The following is a 17,534-nucleotide window of genomic DNA, read 5'->3' on the forward strand; positions in this document are numbered from 1 at the left end:
ATCTCAAAATATCAACAGTAAACTCTCTGTCATAATTTGACAGCGAGCGAACCCGGCGACCAAACGTCCATTCTACCAAACGTCCGTTCTACCAAACGTCCGTTCTACCAAACGTCTGTTCTACCAAACGTCCGGTCGACCAAACGTCCGGGGACCAAACGTCTTTCGACGAAACGTCCGGTCACGGATTGGTGGTCCGTCTCCTTGTGCCTTGTTATTGGCTGGCCATCAGGATGTCGCCCGCTTGGTGGCCCTAGTTAGCTGGGATAGGCTGCAGAAACTCCCGCGATCCTTGTGAAGATAAGCTGTTTGGAATTTTTTCTTTTTTAATTTGACATTGCAATGTTCACCAAAGTCAGCTCAAAAAGGGTCGAACAGGTTTGCAATAAGCATAGAATAGTCGTTAAGAAAGTATTTAACATTCTAGTGGCCGACTGAGCGCATTCCAATCACAGATTTGTTGCTGGGGCAAAGCCCAGGGAGGACTTGGATAAATGCTTGAGTCAGGATGTGAGCAATATCTGCTCGGGCCCACTGCAAATGTGTGATAAATTGAACGGGCCCCAGGTGACACACAAACAGACTGAATACAAGGACAGACAATAGTCACCAAGGCGGCAAAGAAGATGCTGTTGACTGTTGAACAGGAACAGAAAACTTTGACTAGAAAAGAAAGATGAGAATACATACAGTACCCATACTATAGGTAGAGCATCTAGCCACAAATAGAAGTCAAACACAGAAATATGTTTGAAAGTTGTGTCAAGCAGATGTAAAAGCTAATGGAATCCAAGTACACTTGCATTCGACCTTGCGTAAGAATATGCTTCCATGTCTTAGCCGGAGGAACATTTTCCTTATTTATATGAAGATTTTTTTTCTTGCTAAGTAGCATTTTAAACACAATGAGCCAGGCTGCGAGCCGTCTGTGCAAACATATGGAATTCCATTAACCTTTGTGCCTGTGTTGGCTAAATGTCAGTATGGCACACAAAATTAAATTGGTCATTGATTTAGGAGCCGGATCATTGTACCGCTCAACTGTAGAATGGCGCATTGAATAAAACCCTCTTGTCTCTGGAGGCAAAAAGCGCTGTGCTTATTTTTCAGAAAAGGCAAACAATCTAATCAAATATTGATGAGTTGTCGACTACCTTGGGCGGTAGTGTAGGACGATGTTGGTAACACAGCCATCACATCAGTTATGGAATGTTCTAGCACATTGCAGAAAGTAAAATCATTGTTGGAGCAAGAAAATATATCTATGTACGTATCTATAATGTTATCAGTACTGCTTATGGTTATTGGCTGGGCTGGAGAAATCCACCGATCGGGTCCTAAATGAGCATGACTTGATATGACCTTATAATTTAAAAACCTTTTATGGGAATAATTAAAGAGGCGTTTTAATTCACTTATCAGAAATTGTAAGGATTTATAAGTCTGATAGATACGGTCTTTTTTCATTATTGACCGAGCACATTCAAACCAGAGGTGAAGCTAATCCATTCGTAGAAACCTGCCGTTCAACTGAAATCCTACTTTTACACCCGCTATTGTGAATGACAAGATTACAATTTAAGCCTTTTTCAAGTCCTGAATCAATCCGAGACAATCATCGTGGAAAAAATAGAAAAGGCAAGACAAATGCATTCGCCATATTCCAGCTGAGTTCAAACATACATTGCATCGACATTTAGCTTTTATTCGAAATGTATGAACTCCTGCACTCATATTGCGACTACTTTCCAATCCTTTGTGCAACTTTCGTACTAAAAAGGATAATGATGGTCAAAAGGCCATGCGTAGGAGTTTGGGGACTTTCAAATTCAGAAACAATGAGGAGGGCTAACAATGTGACAGTTCCAGAGGTCAGCCAATCATTGTGTGAAGATTACACATTCTGATGTGAATGTCGATGGGTTAAGATACATACGCACTGGCTAATGAAGTTGAATCATGCGTTTGGCTCCCGGACTATCCACCCTGTAACCTCTTGTCATTCTCTTTTACCAATTATCTAAAAACCAAATATATTCAGGTAATCTTTTCCACATTGTGTTTTATGACACTTGACAGTTGACACTTTTACATTTTCTCTTTTCATCTAGACGCCAGTCATTCTCCGAGTCACCATATCTCAAAGCTCTCAAGTTTCTTGTGACCAAATCTCAGGGTTCTCCATTTCCTTCCTGTCAATGCTCATCCAATACCAAACTCACTTGCATCTTTTTAACACATGAATCCCCAAAGGAGAATATTTCTTACCAATGAATACAAATGTGAGTCATGTTTTAAGCAAGGCCAAACACTTTGAATTATATTCATTCTTGAATGCTCATGTTCTTTGACTCTCTTCAGAATTAAGGTAGGTCAAATTGCGCGTTTAACATTCATTTCCCGGCTAGTCATTTAGTGCGTTGTCCTCTGAAGAATCATTTTATCAGCATGTGAAATGATCACTTTGCCAAGACCAGTAAATACGATCCAACTTGATTATGTGGGCAACTCCTACCAACAACTTATGAGTCATGATGCCATATTGGTTTCAGTGTGGTTGTAAATCAGTGTTGCTAGAGACACAAATAGGGTGTTTACAAACTTTGCAACCGCATGTATCTGTATATAAACACGACCATGATGGAACTATAGTATTCAATTGTCTCGATATTATAGTGTTTTTATATAAGTTCATATTAAAGGAAATTCTAACATTCATATTTGCACTGCGAGTTGCTGCTTCTCGCATACTCTTAATCAATAATTATTACTTTAACTATGAATAGATTGAATAAAGCTGAGAGTGTTTATATCAGTTATAGCTGTGGCAGTAATTTCAAGGAAGTCCCGTTTTTTTGACCCGTTTGTTGACTCGTTCAACATCATGTCATACTTTTATTAGTGTTTTGGGACAAAGCACATGAATCACTAAATAAGGAAAAACAAATATAAATATGGTGAATTTAGCTCAGTTGCTAGATTTAATCAATTTTCCTAAAAGCTAGTGTCATAAAAGAGACTTACAAATTACCATATTTTCCAGACTAAACGTTGCCCCGGAGTATAAATCAATCTACTCAACAAATGGCTCACGATTGTTAAAAAAATAAAATAGATCAGGGCACACCAGACAAAGTTGCATTTTTGGGAAGGAAATCTATCTTGTTTGCTCAAGCAGCAAAAATAACAAAATAGTAAATGAATAATTGCTTTAGTTGCTGTTGAAACTTCCTTTACTGAACAATCCAGTAGTGTTAATTCAATATTCCTTTATATTCACAAACTACAATATTACTTTTTTCCCAACATTCAAAGCATGTACATTGCCTTTTATTCATAGTTCAGGGTGATTTTTAAAATATAGTTGTTTGCAGATGTAATGAAACTCGTTGTTTTGAGCCATTTTACTTCAGTCTCATTACACAAAAAAAATTTGAGGATTTTGTCGTTATCAAGTCTCGTCATGGTGGTGATCTTAAATACAAAGAAAGGCAAAGTTAAAAAGAGCTCAGTAGAGTCCCATGCTTTAACCACCACAAACTTGATCCCTAAAGCACAATTGATGTGTTTAAAGCAGTACACGGTCGATTGGTCGCCGATCTTTTGGTCGCCCGGAAGGTAAGTGATAATCACCATTTAAATCGTTGCTCAAATTCCCTAAATACAAACTGCGAATTACTATTTAGTCATACTTAATGCCCTATTAATTATTAGGCTAAAGAAAAGCTTAAAATTTCCCGGACTTTTATTGTTTTTTGATGGAGAACTTGCTAAGACCCTGACGAACGTACCTTCCTAAGGGGACAACTCATGTACATACAAACTCTTATATACTCACACGTCGACTCAGTGAAACTGCTCATGGCCATTGTTGGCTTTTATTGATGCGTAGACCGTGTTGTTTTACCTTGTTTTGTCGCCGGTCTTTTGGTCGTCGGTCTTTTGGTCGCCAGTCTTTTGGTTGCCCGTTGTCGCGGTCGGGGCGACCAAAAGACGGTGACCAAAAGATCGGCGACCAATCCACCGCACACGGTTTAAAGCAACTAGTTGTGGGCATCATTCCAAGCACTGTTGCAAATTCCAATCCCTCGAGGAACTGACTCCTGCATTGCCACCGAAAATACTCAACAAGCTGAACAATGTGACCACTTTATATAACTTAAAAGAATGAAAAACCTTTTTCCCACCTCCATTACTCGCCTCTTTTGCTCAGTTTGATCCCACAAAGCCCCCGGCGCCCCCTCAGGAGAGTGAGACTAATGGTGGACAATGCACAATTGTAGCTGGTGGATTTCCTATTACCAGCGCAAGAGGATTCTTTTGTCTGTGGATGGGTCGCATAATGGACTGCACTGTAATGACTGCATTGAGGTGTTTGTGGAAGAGCATCTAAATTTGTTTGTGTTCCACTAAAACCTTTTCCTCTTGGCGTCTGTTCCTAATACTGTCAACACATCAGTGGATACCCAGGGAGCGTGATCACTGCTGTCGGTGAACCCAATGTGTTCATAACAGATACTGTGAATACAAACCCTCGTGTATCACTTCTTTGGCGCTAGGTTAACCACATTTTCTCATCCTTTTCCGTGTCAGCTCTCCCCTGTGCGAACCCCGCCCATGGTCTCCTTCATATTTCATGCACTGGGTCCATCATTTCTATTTTCACACCCCGTCCAAATGAAATCTTGCCCTCATCGTCATTTGATTTCCTCAGAGGGCAATGTGACGGGATGAGACGGTCCTTGCGTGTTAGCTGTGCTCTGCACAGATTGCTGGGAAATTTGGTAACCAGTGTGGTGCCATATGTGGTCCTTGTGGCAAGACTTGAGATATTTGCGGCAGTTTTGCAACTTTAGCTAAAGCAATGGCACCGTTTAAAGCACATGTGTCAAAGTGGCGGCCAGGGGGCCAAATCTGGCCCGCCGTATCATTTTGTGTGGCCCGGGAAAGTAAATCATGAGTGCCGACTTTCTGTTTTAGGATCAAATTAAAATGAAGAGTATAGATGTATATTAAATTTCCTGATTTTCCCCCTTTTAAATCAATAATTGTATTTTTTTTATCAATTTTTTCTGTGTTTTTAGTTCAAAAGTCATTTTGTAAAATCTAAAAACATATTTAAAAAAAAAAGCTAAAATAAATATTGTTTTAGATCTATAAAAACTGAATATTCAGGGCTTTTAATCCAGTTCTTTTAATCCATTTATTAAAAAAAAAAATCGAAATATTATATCTAAAATGGTCCGGGCCACGTGAAATCAAGTTGACGATAAAGCAGCCCGCGAACCAACCCGAGTCTGACACCCCTGGTTTAAAGGATAAAGGCACCATTTCTTACTGAAAGACTGATTTGTAGTTGGAAACTAAGGTAACTCGCTGATGTTGGACACACAGACCAAATTCGCATCCGTTATAATCAATGAATTACACAGCCCACATTTGCATTTCCATTGGGAAAAGATACGCGAGGATGTATTTTTGCCAGATGCCGGACAAAAAATGTAACAATTAGCACCAGCGGAAAGTCTATCTAGCTACAGAATAGAACATCCTGATTATTTTCAAAATAAAAGGAAGTTAATATACGTTGAACTGTGCTTCCTGTGATAATGGGCGTGACTCAAGAGTCAGAAGGTATTTTACATTCACAATTCAGTCAATATTGTTGATGAAATATGATTTCAGTTGTCAAAAACCACACAATTATTTATGACTACATGCATGCTTTTTAAATATTCGTTATAAAAATAGAGACCTGAAGCACTGTGAGAGAATGGTATGTTAAATAATTGTTCATCATTTATGACTAGATGCGTCCTAAATGATGCCTGTGAATATGGAAAATATTATGGGAAGTAGTTTAATGATGTTTAATAACATGTTTGTTTTATTGTAGCACATTCAATAACGAAAGAGGGGAAAATAGGTCACTGCTGGCTGCATTTTTAAAAAAAATTTTACCAGGCAGGACATTTAGGGATCAGTGGTTATGTGTAAATGTCTTATCTCATTCAGTCTCACATTGATCATGCGTGAAACGTTGATATCTTCGTGTCTCGATCCAGCCGTTCCGTTCCAATCTTATGGACCTCCAAAAACCACAAATGGATGTGATTTGTGATGGATGCCATGTATGTGAGGTTGTAACCCCATAGGAAGTAGGACCACCAGCTGTTTGAATGTTATTTTTTAGATGGAAGTTCAGTACTCACAAGCTATTTGCTAATGAGGAAGATATGTGGAGGCTGACTGATTGTCTTCTGTAGAATAGTGCAGATTTTTATTTATACAAGTTGAAATTTTAATGGATACACTTCAAGTATAAAGTAAAAATTCCTTCCCATGCAGACTTGTCTTTCAATGAGGAACGGATGCAAATACTACATTCAGAGTCAGAAGTTAAGGTCAAGCCAATGAATGTATGCAAATGTATGTTCAATATCCTGATTATTTTGTTCTTTAACCACATGGAAATGTCAGGGCATTAATGCTTCCATTGAAAACTTTAAACATGGTTGCCATGGCAATGGCAGAAATAGCTCTTGGAAGCGACGACCGCCTAGCCCTAACAGATGTTTGTCTTTAAAAAAAAATTAGGCTGGTATTTATACACGATTTCTAAAGTCAATCTGGTCTGTTACATGTGCCAGTCAATCGAAAAAAATATGGTGTCACTGATAGATTTATTATTTATACACTTTAATCAAAACAGGGAGACATCATTAACCTACTCTGGCTACAACTTGCAAGGAAAATCACTCCCAACTCGCCTTCGTCCAAGAGGATTCTGAAGAAACGGCATCCTCCTCTGTTCATTTAGTCGCGCCATACTCAAAACATTTAATGTAATCTGATTCAAACAATTGCATAAGCTAACCGAATAACACCATTAAGGTCAAAAAACAACTGCCACAACAAAATCTCATATTAGATCGAAACCAAAAACACCTGCGTAAGAATTTGCACTGATAAGCATAATAATTTCTTTATAAGGTAAACAGAGCGACCGTATTTTTAAACAATAATGCGATTATCGCCATCTGCCGGAATCCAAGTCAAAGCAATTTAAGAGTCCCTTGTAGATCTTCATTGCCAACTCAGATCAACAGTCTCGGCCTGGAACATGGTGTCCTGTTCAGTCAATAGTCCTGAAAACAATTAACTGGCCTCGAAAGCAGCTGTGGGGGGGAAGTGTCGAGCTTACTCGGTCCCAACATAAAGCACAAATTAATTTATAGCTTCATTACCTATTAAAATGCTTAATGAACATATACTAACATCCCAGAATAAACCGAACAGTCACCATTGCATGAATGAATGAATTTAGCATTAAAGCAAAATGTTTCATCCACCAAGAAATGGATGTGCGCACTTGTCCAATCACCTTCTTTCAGTTTTGTATTTTCAACTTTTGAAAATTATATTGATGTTTTTTTCCCATTCTATTTATGTCGTAGATGAACAGGTTTTTGGTCACGATAATGGTGATATAGGTTTTCAAATCATCTATCTTGGTTTCATTTTCACTCCCCCAGAAACCTGTAATTTGAACAGGGGTGTGTCCGTGTATGTGTGTGTGTGTGTGTGTTCTGGAAGTTTTTGTAACATGCCTCCACTCTTTCATACAAGTTAGGCAATGCCAGCAGGTGTGAGTCTGTGTGTGTGCTTTTGATGTGTGTGTGTGTCCAGTTTCCAAAGTGTATGGTTGCTACTGTATTATAGTGCTTGTCGAAGCCTTGCTCCTTTAATGAAGCAGGGGGAATAAAAGGAAGTCGGTGGCTGCTCCCTTTTTCTAACACGCGTGTGTGTGGGTGAACGAAAGCAAGACGGTAACGAAAGCCGATGTGTCATTGACAAAAGACCACATTGGGTTGGATAGAATAATATAGTTGTAGCAACTCTAACAAGCTGCACCTCCCTTGCTGTCTCTGTGTGGTCCTGACTCATCGCTCTTTCTTCTCAAACACACATATGCAGACACGTGCAGACAATTGCTGGTCACGTAGCAGCGAGTTTGTAAAAAAATTATGGAAAGGTGGAGTTCTGTCAGCATGTGGTACGGATAGTGCGTGTGTAACTGGGTTTTATTTGTGTGAAGTGGGCACTCCTAAAACAAAGGGGGTTTCCTGTCCGACTTAACTAGAGGATTAAAATAGGTCCAGTCAGGAAAAGGGAGAGGAAATAAGACATCCTTTAGGATATAGTTGAGAATGAATGCACACAAATACACACATCTATAAAAATAAAAGTACCAGACCACTGTGCTTTACACTTGAACTGACACCTTTGAGTTTATGAAACTGTATTTCTCGAGAAAAAGAACCCCAAAGCAAAAGACTTTGCCCGTATCTTTTTGGCAAACTTGTCTAAAGTGAGAGGTTAAATTGCGTCCATGATGAAAAGCTGTGAAACAACACCATTAAAATAAATGCCCCGGCTGTCACTGCATCAATAATGCTGACACTTTTTTTCACTCCCACTCACAGGATAGCTTGACTTGATTCAGTTTCTCCTCTTTCCAAACTGTAATGTTTATCCTGGTGAGATTTTATCCTTTTTCCTCGTTGTCTACTGCTCACTCACTTTATACTGTACACTGGCAAGAATGATGTCCCTGATCTATAACTCCAGTCTTGTCTCTTTTATCCACATTTTTCTCTTCTCTCACCACATTGTCTTTTGTCTCCACTTCTTGGTTTCTGACACAGCCATTTATTTGAGACCTGAATAATTGCTGTCAGCTAGTCAGACTACTTGCTTTGGCCCCATAAATCGGCTATAGCTTTGCCTACTAAGTATGTTATTGCTAAAGTCCGTGTGATGATAGGTGGGAAACAGACATGAAGTGGCGTTGAATTCAAACACAGCAGATGGAGCCAATTGTTGCTGTACTATCTCTTTCCATTCATTTTCTGTTAGCACAGTTCCAAATTTTCCGGACATTAAGTCTCACTTTTTTTTTTCATAGTTTGACTGGGTCTGCGACTAGTACTCAAATGCGACTTATATATGTTCTTGTTTCTCTCTGAACACCAAAAGCCTGTTTTTAAGGGTATAGTTATCCCCCAAAAAATGTAAATGTTACATTTATAACTTCCTATTTTTCCTGTTGTTCTCATTTAACTATTTTTACTTTAAACTATGTTTGTCCTAGGTTTCTGACCAGATAAAAAAAAATAGTCTGCCTAAAATTTAGGTTGGAACCTATCCCAGGCAATAGGCCGAGGACACCTTGAATCAGTTGCCAGCCAATCAGGGAGAAGAAAAACCATTTGCGCACATACTCAAACCAAAACACAATTTGGAGAAGTTGATCAGCTTACCACGCTTGTTTTGGGAATGTGGGAGGAAGCCAAAGCTGATTCTTCTATTCTAATTCGAAAAATCTTTTTGGAAGCTGCGACATTCTCGCACACTCTTCAACTCACCACCCCCATTGTTTCCAACTCGCACAAAATACAGCAAGTCAATTACATGACACATGACTAAAAAAAAGAGTCTTATCTATGAAGGTGTATATGTATGTTCCGAGACCGGACGTTTCGTCGAAAGACGTCTGGTCCCCGGATGTTTGGTCCCCGGACGTTTGGTCGACCGGACGTTTGGTCGACCGGACGTTTGGTCGACCGGACGTTTGGTAGAACAGACGTTTGGTCGCCGGGTTCGCTCGCTGTCAAATTATGACAGAGTGTACTGTTCATATTTTGATATTAGATATTTAGATATTAAACTCTCTCATGATTATAATTTTGAGAGATGGTTTCAACAGTAACAACCAGGCGACCAAACGTCTGTTCTACCAAACGTCCGTTCTACCAAACGTCTGTTCTACCAAACGTCTGTTCTACCAAACGTCCGTTCTACCAAACGTCCGGACGACCAAACGTCCGGTCGACCAAACGTCTGTTCGACCAAACGTCCGGGGACCAAACATCTTTCGACGAAACGTCCGACTACCGACATGTTCAGGTCGAGTAGAAACAACTAACACCTGTCAGATCTTGTTTGTAAAAACAAGAATGAGAAATGTATAATTCCGTGAACTTCAGTCAAAACTGATCAATACTTCACTTAAAGGGCAGCGTCCTGGACACCATATCTCATTTCAATCCAAGTGTAGGTGTAATTTAAAATGATAGTGTTATGAAAAGTGTTCGATTCAAGAAAGACCCTCCAAAAAATCCCCATTGTCTATAGTAAGTACAAAGCACGTTCTTGACTGAGGTGTAAGAAGTGTCGGTGAATGAAGCCTATTGTTCTTTGCCCAGCCCCTAACTCCTACACTGCGGCTAACTGGGGGCTTCAGTCTGCCATTCTCTCTGCAGACATCCTGTCGTAACAGCTGCAGTTCTTACAGAACAAATTCACGACATGATGTAGTCCGCATCACAATGTGTGCTTGTGTGTGTGCAATCGTGACCCAATTACAGGGATCTGGGACTGGTTGTTTCCCATGTTTATTTATTCTAAGCGGCACACACAGGGGGAGGCAATTCCTGCCCACTGGTCACTCTGATACTTAAAGCAAAGGCAAGGTAAAAAGGAGCAAATTTAAAAGCCTATCATGGGATTAGTGTAAACGACTCAGTGGTGAATAATTACATATTTTCAGTCTACTTTGCTAAAAGTACAGCAGGGAGCGAGTTTGCTTGTCAAAAGTATACAAATAAAAATACTTTTTGAAGAGAGGCACATTAACTTTTTAAATCAGTAGTTTCAAACGAGGAGAAAAAGCAGCTTTAATACCTGATAATTTAAATATGGCACTTTTTTCTAGGGCGGTTTTGTTTAAAGGTTCACAACTTTAGGTGGTATCACTGCCACTTTTTTTACTTCAAAACAAGCATAAAAAATATGTTCCACACTTCCATCCCAATAAAAACTGTGATTTATTTACCTTTAACCAAGTTTGGAAATATTTTCACCAAATAGAGCCACTGGAAAAGGCTTTTGCTTCCATTGCCATCAACAAATGACACATTTGACAATGTGGATTGGACCGGAACTATCAGCATACACAGCGTGTGAAAGATCACCACATCATTGGAGTTCATTCAGGTTGAGTGGCAGAGTAATTGACATGGTTAATGAATAGAAAAACAATTCAAGTGTTACTTGTCCATATTCCTATACACCTGTGATGATTTGGGCTTTTTAGGTGCCGGTTTGATTTGAAAAGAATGTATTGTGTTTTTCAGGAGTGATACCGATTTTTAGTAGTTAGAAGAGGTCGATAACCGGTATTTGGAGCCGATATTCATTTGCAATAAAAGTGTAAACATATTTAATTATGAAAGCTCTGAACTTCATTGACCATTTTAAAATCAAACAAATACACACATGTAGATATACCGTATTTTCACGACTATAAGGCACACTTAAAAGTCTTGAATTTTCTCCAAAATAGACAGAGTGCCTTTTAATCCAGTGTGCTTTATATATGGAAAAAAAAATCAAATGTGTCATTCATTGAGGGTGCGCCTTATAATGCAGTGCGCCTTATAGTCGTGAAAATACGGTACTTAAGAAATAACCAATTTAAAATGATCTTTTCTAATTATATATGCAAATCTTACGAAATATATTGAGGATTCTTACAACTTATGTTGATGCATGTTATTGAACATAAAATTCAACTTTAAGACAACAGAAGGCAATGCTGCTGCTCTTAAAATCCTCATTGCAGCAGTAAGCAACGTAGCGATACAGTAGATGGTGGGTGAAAAAGACGCTATTTCCAAAACCCGGTTATTGATTAATCGCAGAGAAAGTACAAATTAGGAGGCATTACACGCCCTGTTGTATGTTGGAGACTTTCTGATTGGCGGCAAGTAGTGCAAGCATCATTTTACGAGCAGCAATTCCTTATTCCCCTTGATAATGGCTAGAGTTGTCTTTTATTTTTCCATAGCTTTCACAATTTTTGATTTTTATGCCAGTTTCCTTGCCATTTTCGCAACATCCTCCATCACTGGGGAGACTTCGTCTTCATCTGGCCATGCGTCCGTGGATCTTCTTCCTTCCCGCCTTGGTTATTACATCCCCTCCTCCCTTCCAGTCTCGGCCATGACTCTTTGTGCTCTGTTCTTTGTCAGGCGCAGCTTCCTGAAATTCTTCAAGAGGATGTGATGTTTTCTGATCTCAACAAAACCTTGCTCCTTGGATTATTCATAGTGTACAGTTTATACATTCATTCATTTTCCGTTCTGTTTATCCTAGCAAGGGCCGCAGGGGTGTTGAAGGCTATCCCAGCCAACTATGAGCAGCAGACAGGGGACACCCCAAATTGGTTGCCAGCCAACCCCAAGCAGCTCTATTAAAAGCTTTTTTTTTGGAAACAGTCGAAAATTAGCCGCATTAGACTATAGGGGGAGAGTAAAGGCTTATATTCAGAAAATAATGCCAATTCAATGAATTTGCGGATTTAAATAATATTTTAGACTTTTGGTGGCATTTTAAAATGCAAATTCCTATTGCTGTTTATTAATGTAAAAAAAATATTTACTGACATTTCAAGCTTTTTCAAATAACGATGTTTCAAAAAATTATCGATTTAAAAGGGGGAAAATCAGGAAATTTAATATACATATATACTCTTCATTTTAATTTGATCCTAAAACAGAAAGTCGGCACTCATGATTTACCTTTCTGGGCCACACAAAATGATGCGGCGGGCCAGATTTGGCCCCCGGGCCGCCACTTTGACACGTGTTCTAGATGATTCTTAAAATTATAAAAAGAGTGACCATTCTCTTATGAGGAGCCAATTCAAGCAATAACTGGCCACTTCTCAATTGTTCTGATAGCAACCCTGATTTGAATTCATGCAGCACACTGGCAAGCCTGCAAGCAGCGGGGCACAGTGAGCGAAGCTGGTTACCTCACTGACACATTAAAGTTGCAGTCTGTCGCCTGCAGCACTTCATCTAACAGCTCATTGTTTCTGTTCATTCTTTTGCCATTATCCCTCTGCGATATTTCAAAGTCAGCCAAATACGGATCCTTTCCTGAATGCATTTTGAACAAAGGATATTTCAATTATGTTAATTTTTTAGATATATTAATTATGTTTCCTGTCAAACGCTGTATCAAGGCATTTAAAAAATATATTTATCCATTTTACTTTCTGACATTTACAGTTTTCAGATGAGTATGCCGCAATGGGCATCTTTCTTTTGCATACGCAGGTGTCAGTGACCACCAATCCGAAAATTCCATTCACTCTATTATTATTATTATACTGGAAGCAGCTTTACATCCCTGGCTCATAGGCTCAGTCATTTTCCCCCCCACATATTTGGTCATTATTTGCTTGCAAATCCTAGAGACTGTTGTAAATATACAGCGCAATGTGTATTGTTTACTCATGCATATTTATTATCTGTGTTTGCGGCCACATTGCATATCTAAGAGGATTACATTTTAAACACACAACAAAGAACCAATGCCCGGCAGCAGAACCCAAATGTGAAGATAAATCTGCTATCTCATCTTAAATCTGCAACCAGACGACACAGGTGAAAAGTTTCATTGTGATGCTTTTCTCTAAACACCTTTGCCGAGCCGAGACAACAATTGCTGTGGGTCACAATGGTCTCTCGTCTAATGAAACATTGATGTTTCATTAAAAAGACAAAGCAAAAAAAACACACACAAAAAAAACAGATACCCCCTAAATGTGATTACATGTGGATTTTACAAACACATCTATAGTGTGAGACAATCACAACATCTACTCAATAGCCTCGGGATAGCGATAAAAGGAAAACTTGCACTGGGTGTTGTGTGGGTTGTTAACCAGGTAATATCACATCATGAAACAGCAAATTTGAAAATTGTTGGGGGGTTTCCCTCCAGTCAAGGTTGTACCATTTTGGATTGGAAAACGCAATCTTTCCAAGAAAAAAAATGTTGAACGTTTTGTCCGTACCCATTTGTACATTCAATCATTTTTCCTTTTGCTCATCCTCATAAGGGTCACGGGTGCTATAGCCCATCCTAACCAACCCTGAATTGGAATTTGAAACCATAAATATTCTAAGTCATACCTAAGGACAATTTAGAGCAAGGGTGTCAGACTCGGGTTGGTTCGCGGGCCGCTTTAACGTCAACTGGATTTCACGTGGGCCGGACCATTTTAGATATAATATTTAGATTTTTTTAAATAAATGGATTAAAAGAACTGGATTAAAAGCCCTGAATATTCATTTTTTATAGATCTAAAACAATGTTTGTTTTAGCTTTTTTATATATTTTTAGTTTTTACAAAATGATTTTTGAACTAAAAACATAGAAAAAAAATATTACAAAATTACAATTATTGATTTAAAAAGGGGAAAATCAGGAAATTTAATATACATCTATACTCTTCATTTTAATTTGATCCTAAAACAGAAAGTCGGCACTCATGATTTACTTTCCCGGGCCACACAAAATGATGCGGCGGGCCAGATTTGTCCCCCGGGCCGCCACTTTGACACGTGATTTAGAGTGTTCAACCATCCTACCATGCATCTTTTCGGGATTAGATTAGAACTTTATTTCATCCCGTATTCGGGAAATGTCTTGGTTGCAGTAGCAAGACCGACACAAGACACACAAGACATTGTAGACATAGTTAAAAATGTGAGGGGAAACTGGAGTACCCAGAGAAAACCCACGCAGACACAGGGAAAACATACAAATTCCTCACTTTAAAGTCTGACCCACTGCGGATTCAACCCCTAATCTCAAAACTGCAAGACGGATGGCCCAACCACCCCGACACTATGCTGCATTGATGATGTCATGCAGTAATCACATAATTAAAGACTGCTTAGCAACTCTTCATTTACGTAAATTGTACAAAGTTTACTCCCCGACAATAATTACATTTACTTACTGCTGTGTTTGCAGGGTCGATATCAAACAAATTTAGATGAAGAAAGATTTTGTTTTGGCTTATATGGATTTAGTCTCCTTTCTAGCTTTTCATCATTCATGGTGATGGATGACGCTTGGGCATAGGTTTGTGGACGACTTCCCTACCAGCATCCAACCCTTCTATTTAATCAGGTTTGGGACTGGCACTAAAAAGGGCTGGCACAAAATTCCAGGGACTAACTTGCGATTCATTATCCAACACAGCAGTCTGTCAGTCGTATGTTCCCGTAATTTTGCACGCATGAAAAATCGCCAGTTGAACGGAATTAAAATGTTCATCTCTTGTGTTGTATTCATTTTTTCATATCAAAGTTTCATGAATAAATTAACTTACTGTTGCCAACATTTCGGAAGAAAGGGTAGCAATCATCCCCACAAAAACAGTCATTTTGATCTTTTAATTTCAAATTGTTTGGTTGCAGGGTGCTGGAGCCTATCCCAGTTGGCTTTGGGCGAAAGGCAGACTACACTGCCACTAGGGAATCAATGCCACGCCGCCCACACCGCCACCAAATGGGAATCAATCCCACGCCGCCCACGCCAAAGTCAGTCGAAAGAACCACTGCTCCATCGGGTAAGATACGAATTACTATTATTATTATATTTAAGTAGTTTTATCATTTTTTAAAGAAGAAAGCCGCTCTCAAAATATATATAATGAAGTATTGGGATTTGGTTACAATGCATTGAATTAATTAGGTGTTAGCACTTTAAAATCATTTTATACTGATTAACCACCCGTAATACCTAAATATGTCGTTGATAATTTTCCTTCCTTGGGCAGCAGTAAAATTACATCAAAGCTGACCCCGTTTCACTTGTTGCCTTTGTCATTGTATGATGACCCCGACTGTTTACTAGGAGGGGGAGTCTAAATGGAAGGAACTGGGAGCTAAATGGAATAGCATAACCTCCCGAAGGAAAGTTTTAACTAAAGGACAAGGACAATGACACCAGATGACGCAGGTGTTGCAGAAGTCTGCTTTTGCACTTTTATCAAACGAAATCCTTGCCACGAAGGAGAAGCGGGGGAAGAGCCACGACCTTGGCATTGAGGAGCGGCAGCTTGCTGTTTTAAGTAGGATATCCTATGCCAAAGGTCATTCAGAGTGGACAGGATATCCTCCTCTCCCTGCCTCTCATCTCGTCCTTCCTCTCAAAATTGCCTCTTGGGGACAAAGCATTTCCAGGCAAAAGAGAATTAGAAGAAATAATCCAGTTTCCTATGATGAAGGGACTAAATCATTGCCAGTTCCTATATTTTTGTCTTAGAGTGCACACACAGGCGAATATTTGTATTTATCTATAGAGAAGCAAGAGGCTAGATGCAGATTTAATGCTCCTTTCTTAGAATTAGGTTGCCTAAAGTGTGCTCTTGCAAGCAGCGATTTTGAAACAGCGTGCCGTGCCACAGTTGTGAGTCATGAAAGAGTATCAGTATTACTGCAGGAAGGTCGTTTTTTTATTTAAATGTCTTGAAACAATATATTTTGCGATTGGCTGGCAAGCAAGTCAAGGCGTCCCCCGCCGACTGACCGAAGTTGGCTGACTCAAGCACCCCCGCGACACTTGCGAGGATAAGCGGAACTGAAAAGGAATGAATGAAAACATTATTTACAGGCTAGTACCAAAAAAAGGGTCCCATCACATTTGAGTGCCTATTTGTTACCTTGTCAATGTAATCTGTCCATGGCCTTCAATAGTAAATAGGACACAAATATACATTTCACATTTCAAATTCACCTCGCTGAAGCAGCCACAAGGCAAAAGTCATTATTGATTATTCACGCTTTAATCATCATGCAGAAGATTGATTTATGGAAAGGGATGTACGTCATTTTAAAATTCATTTTGAACAGAACACATTTGCTGGCTTGCTTGTTTCAACCTGGCCAAGAATTCATTTGGCATTTTTAGAGCAACTAAAAAGCTGTTTTACTATTAACAGCAAGAAATTATAAAAAATCGACATCTCTGGTGACCACGTTATATTGTCTTTGGTGTATTCTTTTTATATTATGGATACGTACTGTGACTTAGCTGCTGCAAATAAGGTTAATGCTGGGTTGTAATTGTGCATATTATTTTGTAAATTTGTACCACGATAGTGTTGGTATTAGGGGATGGATTAGGTTACATAAGTCCCCACTGAAGGTTGAATTCTTCAATGTACTAGTAGATGAAACTGGACAATGCTGTTCTCCATTGCTAAGATACAGTGGTACCTCGACATACAAGCAATTCGAGATAAGAGTAAAATTTCGGGCAAATATTTATCTTGAGATACGAGACAAATTTTGATATACGAGCAGACAGCGGACGGGAGATGCTGCTCAAAAGAACATCATTGGCACTGTCTCTCTCCCCGCAACTCCCTCTTTGTAATGTCTCTGCGAGCACTGGGCAGAGCGTGGCATTTTTTCAGTGTTTTTTTTCCCCGTTAGTCAGTGCGAATGGGGTATATACTACTTCTCATTGGCAAGTGGTCATGCGTTATCCGGTACACGGTCGATTGGTCGCTGGTCTTTTGGTCGCCGGTCTTTTGGTCGCCCGGAAGGTAAGTGATAATTACCATTTAAATTGTTGCTCAAATTCCCTAAATACAAACTGCG

The 17,534-nt window shown here is 39.3% G+C and overlaps 2 protein-coding genes across 9 annotated transcripts in view; both read left to right on the forward strand.

Annotated features, from left to right (window-relative positions):
• arvcfb (ARVCF delta catenin family member b) overlaps positions 1–17,534 on the forward strand; it is a 340,912-nt gene that overhangs the window by 263,124 nt on the left and 60,254 nt on the right. The window lies entirely within an intron of this gene.
• Positions 1–17,534, forward strand: part of sema4c (sema domain, immunoglobulin domain (Ig), transmembrane domain (TM) and short cytoplasmic domain, (semaphorin) 4C) — a 226,463-nt gene that overhangs the window by 90,455 nt on the left and 118,474 nt on the right. For both annotated transcript variants that reach the window (XR_013300455.1, XM_077601836.1), the window contains exon 4: positions 15,345–15,496. The gene's annotated coding sequence lies outside the window, so the exon portion shown is untranslated. The remainder of the gene's footprint in view (positions 1–15,344; positions 15,497–17,534) is intronic.

This window comes from Stigmatopora argus, chromosome 5 (genome assembly GCF_051989625.1).
Source record: "Stigmatopora argus isolate UIUO_Sarg chromosome 5, RoL_Sarg_1.0, whole genome shotgun sequence".
Classification (NCBI taxonomy): domain Eukaryota; kingdom Metazoa; phylum Chordata; class Actinopteri; order Syngnathiformes; family Syngnathidae; genus Stigmatopora; species Stigmatopora argus.